Source organism: Triturus cristatus, chromosome 7 (assembly GCF_964204655.1).
Source record: "Triturus cristatus chromosome 7, aTriCri1.1, whole genome shotgun sequence".
Classification (NCBI taxonomy): Eukaryota; Metazoa; Chordata; class Amphibia; order Caudata; family Salamandridae; genus Triturus; species Triturus cristatus.
Genome location: NC_140590.1, coordinates 636,174,272 through 636,183,409, shown reverse-complemented (window position 1 = coordinate 636,183,409; position 9,138 = coordinate 636,174,272). Strand labels below are relative to the sequence as shown.

The 9,138-nt window shown below is 44.0% G+C and overlaps 1 pseudogene; it reads left to right on the top strand.

The window, feature by feature from the left end:
• Positions 1–243: 243 nt before the first annotated feature.
• LOC146810269 (cytochrome c oxidase subunit 7B, mitochondrial-like) lies at positions 244–1,160 on the top strand (annotated as a pseudogene).
• The last annotated feature ends 7,978 nt before the right edge of the window (positions 1,161–9,138 follow it).

Here is a 9,138-nt window from a genome sequence, read left to right as displayed (position 1 = left end):
AACACTCGGTATAAATAGGGCCACTCGACACTATCGAAGGCCTTTTCGATATCAACCGACAGTGTGCAGGCCTCCGGATATATGTCCCGGTCCAGCTCCATCACCCGCAACACACGTCGCACCGACGTGGCCGTGTTACGCCGAGGGATAAAGCCCGCCTGATCCGGGTGGATCAAGGCGGTCATATGAGTCAACAGGCGCGACGCCAAGATTTTACTCAGGATTTTGTAGTCCACCGTCAACATGGAGAGCGAGCGGTACGCCGTGCGTGCGCCAGCCTCCCCTCCCGGCTTCAACAGGGGCACCACAATTGCCTCTCGAGCGGAGGCCGGTAAGCGCCCAAGTCGCCAAGCCTCGCCGTAAAGGACTTGCAGCTGTGGCGCTAGCAGATCCGGGCAAGCCGCATAGAACTCAATGGGCAAACCGTCCACTCCCGGGGTCTTTCGCCTGGCCATATGCTTAATCGCTGCACGAATCTCGCCCAGGGATATAGCACCCCGAGGTCCTTCTCGCTCTCCGGATCCAGCCGGGGTAGGCGAGCCGCCACCAGAAACTCAGCCAAGCCTTCAGGTTCCCCCTGCATGGTGCTGTCATACAGCCCTGCATAATAACTGGCAAACTGCTTATTGATCCCCGTCTGAGAATAGACCGGGACCCCCCCTGCCTCGACCAGAGATAATATAGGGGCACCGCGGGCCGTCGGGGACGCCAACCATGCCAGAAGAGACCCCACCTTATCCCGTTCCGCATGCGCCCGGGTAAGGTAATCCTTATGATCAAAGCAGCGAAGCTTCTCTACACACACCGCTACGCCCTCACGCGCCTCCACGACCGCAACAAAAACCATCTTTCTTATGTACTCCTGTGCAAATGGAAAAGTGACCTAGCAGAGAGATACACAAACTAGTCTATGTGCAGTCAAGTTTCTTCTGGCTAGAACTGCTCCCTCAGTGTCTGCTTGTGGCATTCTGAAGATTGCAGCAAGACTGAGATAGCATAATGCTGGGCCCGATTTCTAAGATAAATGTGACAATGCTGTCCTGGCCTTTGGACTTGTGTTCTGTTTCTTCATATGAGGTTATGTATTAACATAGACTGGGATTACATGGAATGTTTCACCTGTTGGTCAAGTTACATTAAAGAAATGAAAGGACCAGTGATGCAGGCCTCTTTACTGTTATCAAATTATAACTGTTTTGATTGCTTTCTTTTTGAACTTGCTATGCCACACCCGGACATGATCTGTTCTATGACTCAAGCCATTTTGATATGGTATATTGCATTTAATAAATTCATGTATATGTATACTATATGGAGGACATTATAACTGGCCGTTAGGAAAAAAAAACATAATAATCTTAGTTTTTATAACAACAATGATTGGCTTTCATTCACTTTGGGATTCATATGTAGAACAATCCTACTAAAAGTAGCAAGGAAGCCCAAAAAATAAACTAGACAGCTTATGCAAAGTTTCAAAATTACCACATGAACAACTAAAATACACATTTATGGTCACATGATCATGAAAATCAAGAAACAAATACATAACATATAGAATATATAAAAAATAAAAAAAAATCATGTTAAATCTGATTGCCACTCTGTAGTTATAGGTATTATGCATATTAGCTCTCTAATAACTTTCCACCCACTTGACAAATCACCACAAACCTTTCCAGACCTATAGCATTTTCTATGTTTTGAGATTAAGTACATTTTTGTGGTGAATCGTTAAGGGGGTGCAGAGATGAAAGCGGGTCCCAAAACATGTTTTTCCACCAATGCATTTTCCATAGACTATTGTATTTGACATAGTGCAAAAACAGCTGAAGGGATTTACATGAAATTTGGCAGGATTATACATTATGATGCAGAGAGTATTCGTTATGGGTACTGCTGTTAAATAGGGTAAGTAGTTTTTAAGTTATAAAGCATTTAAACTTAGTGATATCTGTCATTGCAGTACTTTCGAGGAATTGCCCAAAACTTTGTGAAACTACCACAGTACATGGCCGGAGTAAATGGCCGGAAAATTATTAAAAAAAATATCAAATATATAAATACATTTCCCTACCCATTACCACTTTGACAAAGTGGTAATAGGTAGGGACCTACTACTTACCTATATCTAAGGTCCTAACAGTGAATACAGCCAAAGTGTGGTAAAAACAATAATTCTCCCTTTTCATTCTCTCAAAATAGCCATTACCCAATAATATACCGGCTTGTCATCACCATGCACACAGGTATACTGCAAAGTTATCACAGTATACCATGGCCCAAAATATAACTACTGCCTGGCTGTATTATTTCATTGAGGTACCCTTGTGTCACTCATGGTGTCGCATGGGCAATGCAATACTTAAGTCAGGTTTACAAAGGAATACAAGGCCCCCATGCTTGGCCATGCATTGATTGGTAAATCTGGAGAAATACAAGGCAGCGCAATTCGCTGTTTTGCTTTACTCTGCACACAATAATCAACATTGCTGCTAAATTTCACATCCGTATGCAATGCCACTACAGCCATTCCACCATACACTATTCTACTCTACGCCACTCCACTTTATGCCTTTCCCCTGTATGAGAATCCAATCTACACCACTCCACTGTATGCTATTATACTGTACGCAATGCCACTGAACTCCACTGCAGTTTACAACACTCCACTCTAAACTCCACTGGACGCTACTCCACTATATGCAGTTCCACTCTACATCATCCCACTGAATGCCAGTCCACTCTACAACACTCCACTGTACGCTATTCCACTGAATGTCACTCCACTGTACTCTACTCTATGCCACTCCAGTGCATGGTATTCCACTCTATCCCATTCTGCGCTATTCAAATGTACCCCACTCCAATGTACGCCACTCCTCTGTATAATACTACACTCTACCCCACGCCACTGTACGCCACTCCAAACTACATCACTCCATAATACTGCACTCCACTGTGCGTTACTCCACTATACACTATTATACTCTGCTCCACTCCACTGTGCAACACTCCAGTCTATGCTACTCCCCTCTATGCTATTACACAATACACAGCCTATGGTATTACACTGCATGCAACTCCACTCTATGCCTCTTCAGTGTACAATACTCCACTGTATGCCACTCTGCTATACGCTACTCCAGTATATGCTATTCTACTCCACACATTTTCACTGTATGCCACCCCACTGTACGCTAATCCACTCTTCGCCACTCCATTGTATGGCACTCCACTCTGTGCTACTTTATTCTATGCTATTTGAATGAACCCCACTCCAATGTACGCCACTCCACTGTACGCTATTACACTCAATCCCACATCACTATACGCCACTCCAGTCTACACCACCTCATTATACGCCACTCCACTGTACACTACTCCACTATGCACTATTACACTGTACTCCCCTCCGCTGTATGACACTCCGCTCTATGCTACTCCACTCTATGCTGTCACACTATACAAAACTCCACTCTACGCCAGTCCACTCTACACTATTACACTGTATGCAACTCCACTCTACACCTCTTCAGTGTACACCACTCCACTGTATGCCACTCTGCTATATGCTACTTCAGTATTTGCTATTCCACTCTATGCCATTCCACTGTATGCCACTCCACTCTATGCTATTCCACTGTATGCCACTCAACTCTACCCCTCTCCATTCTATCACTATTCGATTGGACACCACTCCACTGTATGCCACTCCACTGCATGCTATTACACTCTACCCCTTTCCAGTGTATACCACTACAGTCTACACCACTTCACTTTACGTCACTACACTGTATGCCACTCCACTATATGCTATTACAGTCTATGCTACTCTATTGTACACCACTCCACTCTATGGTATATCACTGTATGCTACTCTACTCTACGCCACGCCAGTATACACCACTCCACTCTATGCCGCTCCATTCTACCCTAATCTGTTGGACACCTCTACACTCTATGTCACTCCATTATATGCTTTGTCATTCTTCTCTACTCCACTGTGCACTACTCCAGTCTAAACCACTTCACTGTACACCACTCCACTGTACACTACTACACTATATGCTGTTCCACTTTACGCCACTCCACAGCACGCAACGACATTATACGCTATTACACTCTATGCCACTCCACTGTACACCACTCCAGAGTAAGCTACTCCGCTCTACGCTGTTCCACTCTATGCCATTCCATTGTATGCTAATCCACTTCACGCCACTCCAGTGTACTCTCCTCCACTCTATATAACTCCACTCTACTAAACTCTACTACACTATATGCCACTCTACTAGACACTAGACTCTACTCCACTCTGTTCCCGTACACTCTACTGTCCAAATTTGTACTCAACTCTATGCCCGTACACTCTATTTACAACACTCTGCTCCAATTTACAACAGTTTTCTCGACTCGACGCTTCACCACTTCAATGTAGTGTGCCACCCCACTCCATGCGAATCCACTGTACCTTACTTCACTCTACGCCACTCCACTGTACATCACTCCACTCTATGCTATTCCACTCTGTACCACTCTACTCTTCTACACTCTACTGTACAGTATTCCACTGTACACTATTCCACTTTATGCTACTCCACTTTACGGTAATCAACTCTATGCCGCTACAGTGTGTGCCACTCCACTTTACGCTGCTCCATTGTATGTCACTCTCCTCTACTCTATATAACTCCACTCTATAAACGTCTACCACACTTCATGGCACTCTATGACATTCTACTCCACTCTATCCCCCTACACTCAACTGTCCAACTCTATACTCCACTCTGTGCCCGTACATTCCAATGTACAACACTCTATTCCACTATATGACACTTTTCTGTAAGACAAAGAACTCTACTCTTCTGTACGAGACTTCACTCCAATTTATATTTACTATCTGTGGTAAGCCAGTACAATCCACTTCACGCCACTCAACAACACACCAATTCAATGTATTGTACTTTACTCCACTCTACTTTACACTCCTCTACTCGACCCTACTCCACTGTAAGAGACTTTATCTCACTCTATGCTACTATACAGCAATCCACTCTATGCAGCTCCAATGTTTCGTACACTTGTGTACTCTATGCAGCTCCACTCTACAACACTCTACTGCATGGTATACCACTCTCTGACACTTTGCTCCTGTTTATACTCTTTCACTCCACTATGCAACACTATACTGTATGCCACTATACAACGCTCTACTCTATAATACTCTAGTCCAGTATGTGACACTGAACAAAACTCTTTGTATGCCACTGCACCCCACTTTACTCCATACTACTCTGACAGTACTCTACTCTACTCCATTGTGCGCCACTCCACTGTACACCACTCAATGCCATTGTCCTCTATAACACTGTATGCCGACCACTGTCCCACACTCTATAACACTGTACTGTACATCACTTCACTCTAAAAACATCAACTAGGCTGTATGCCACTCTACTCTACTATAGTCTACATCACTTTCCCATATAGCATGACATTCCACTACACACTACTGTACAAAAGAGTACTCAAATTTATGACACTTTACTCAACTTCATGCTACACCACTCCACTCTACTGCACTCCACTGCACTATAGTCTATGACACACCACTCCACTCTCTGACACTTTACTCCACTCTACACTACCCCACTCCAGTGTTTTCCACTCCACTATACACCACTCTTCTACACTTTATTCCACTCTACGCCTCTCCACTGTCTGACACTCTTCTGTATGCAAGCTCTAAATACGGAATGTATGTCATTTATTGACACTCATGGCTTGCTGGAATCCACCCAATATTGCTTCAGAAATGGACACAGTATAGAGACAGCATTGGTAGCTGCTTCGGAGGAGCTGAGGTCAATCCTAGATGGAGGTGGCAATTCTGCACTGATACTATTAGAACTCTCAGCGGCCCTAGATATGGACATTCATACTATTCAGATTGATCGGCTTGCTGAGTTAGGAATAAGTGGCCTTGCTCTTAGTGTGATAAAATCCTTTCTATCTGAGAGAGTATTGCACGTTGCATTAGGAGAGTTCATTTCTGATCAGTGTAGCTTGCCATGTGGGGTGCCTAAGGCCTCCTTGTTGAGCCCCACCTTTTTCAATCTTTATGTCACCCCACTGGCTAAGCTTATTAAATCATTTGGGTTTTCGGCGGTGTCTTATGCTGATGATACCAAAATAGTGGTATCGATATCTAGCAGTCCTGAGGACACTTCCTCCAGATTCAACTCCTGTATGTCCCAAATAGGTAGCTGGATGAAGTTAAACTGTCTAAAGCTTAACTCCGGGAAAACGGATGTCCTTCTCCTGGGCACAGATACTTTGTTTTGGTCCACAGAACTGGTGGTCTCAGGAACTGGGGACACTGCCCTTGCTGGTCCGTAAACTAAAGAATCTGGGGTTTGTCTTCGATAATACAATTCACTATGAAGACCAGGTCAATGCCCATGTGTCATCGGTATTCTTCACTCTAAAAATAATTAGGAAAATGTGTCCTTTCATTCCCTCAGACCTTCAGAAAACCGTGGTCACTTCTCTTGTCCTAGCTAAACTGGACTATGGGAATGCCCTATTCATGGGCATCCAGAAAATATTTCTCCACAAACTTCAGCTGCTACAGAATGCATTGGCTCGCCTTTTGTTGGGAATCCCAAAATATCAGTCTGTGTCTCAGGCTCTAATTAAATTACACTGGTTTCCTGTGGCTAAGAGGATTGAATTCAAGGTTCTCTGCATAGCCTATAAGGCACTGCATAATATCGGCCTAAGCTATCGCCAGGACTAATTTATCTAGTATGTTCCTTCCAGAAATCTTAGATCTTTGTAAGCAAAGTGGTTAGTGCTACCAAGGACCAAACAAACCTCTTGGGGAGGCAGAAGTTCCTATTGAGGACGGCAAAGCTATGGAACTCTCCCTATGACCCTAAAGAACTGGTCAGATCTCCCGTCCTTCAGGAAATCTCTTAAGACTTGGCTTTTTAATCATTAGAGAAGTGCTGTTTTCATATGGTTTCTATCTTCATTAGCAGCAGTGCCAAGAGGCCGCCGGGTATTCGAGCGCTATATAAAATTAAAAATTAAATCAAATCATAATTATAACTTCAATTTATGTTTTATGCACCATCTTTAAATTACTATAAGTCGTGCACCTCCAAACACAGTCTTGTCACCTCACTTGTCACACTACATTAACTATAACTTATGCCTTTTCCATGCACTGTTTATACCCTTGCATACTGCATCACTTATAGCATGTGAAATCATAGCATTCATAACAACAGTTATAACTTCTCAAATGACATTACTTGTCACAACACAGTGCACGGTAGAGTGGCAAGAGTGTTGTCTGGTTAGCAAACGGAAAAGAGTGTGCAACGAGGTCTGCTACTTATAATTATTTGAAGGTGGTGGATACATTGTATATGAAAGTTCTAACTATAACTTTAGAATTTTTTAAGTTTGAGTAGTTCAAACGTGGTTTGTATAGGGAAAAAGCAATACGGGCAATAACGGAGGAAGGGAAGGTGGGAGTGGGCAAGAAGTCAGATAGCAGAGGCACAGCTGCCAGGCTTTATATATGCTTGTGTGTGTCCTTTCTATTTTTGTAGTGTTCTTGCGTGTGACATTTGCGTACTTCAAGTGTAACACTGAATGACAATCAGTATATCAAGAAACCCTCCTTCATTGTCAATATGCGCCTGTGACTTAGTTGGGTGGAATGACTCGTTTTTTAATCCAAAAACTAGAACATTCCACAAACATAAGAGTAGGACTGTAATTTTGTATCAACCACGGCTCACAGAATGATTTAATTGACATCACTCACCAACACAGAAAAGAAAAAGACACTAAGGATAATTAAGTAAACTCATGCTGGCTAATGGGGTTCTGCATGAGGAAGGCTAATCAGATGTTATTTTTTTCTAGCACACAAACAAATGTACATGTCTGTAAATGAACTGAGCTGACGATCAAATCAATACATTGTGTGATAACATTTCCACACGTTATTGTTTGTGAGCTCTATACTTTTATCAGTCAAACTGTATGTGAGTGCAAATGTAATAGGCATTTCATTTCAAGATGTGTTGTCTGTAATGGCATTGCGCTACCATACCATGCATACTCTACATTACCCCACTCCACTCTACTCTGCACCACTCCACATCACTCTGCACCACTCCACGCCACTGCACTCTACTCTGCACTACTACACCACTCCACACTATGTCACTGCACTCTCCTCGGCACCACTACATTCTGTGCCTCTCTACACCACTCCACTCTACTCCATTCCAATGCACTCCACCCCACACCACTACACTATGCACCACTGCACTCTACAGCATGCTGCACCACTCCACTCAATGCCACCCTACTCTGCAACACTGCACTCCATGCCACTGCACTCTACGCCAATGCCCTCTACACCACTTTACTCGAAACCAATGCACTCTACAACAGTCTACTCGGCACCAAATTACTCTATGCCACTATACTCTAAGCCACTGCACGCTATGCCACTCTATTCTACTGTGGGTAACTCCACTCCATGCCACTCTATTCTGTTCTGTGCCACTGTATTCTACACCACTGCTCTCTACGCCACTCTTCTCTGCACCACTGCACTCTATGCCACTCTACTGTGTACAGCTGCACTCTGTGCCACTCTACTCTGTGCCACTGCACTCTACGCCATTGCACTCCACGCCGCACTCTCACAGTATACTCCTAAACACTGCACTCTCTGACACTCTACTGTATGCCACTCTACACCACTGACCTCTATGCCACTAAACTCTATGCCACTGAACTCTGTGCCACTGCACTCTTCACCAATCCATGCAAACCAATCCAATCTACTCTGCACCACCGTAGTCTACGACACTCTTCTCTATACCACTGCACTCTGACATTTCCATCGACTCTGAAAAAATCTACTCTGCCACTGCAGTCTACGCCACTCTATTGCACTCTGCACCACTCCACACTACACCTCTGCACTCTATGCCACTGCACTCTACAACACTTTACTCAAAATCAATACTCTCTACACCACTGCACTCTGTCAATCGACTGCACCACTGCACCACTGCACTGTACACCATTATACTCTATGCC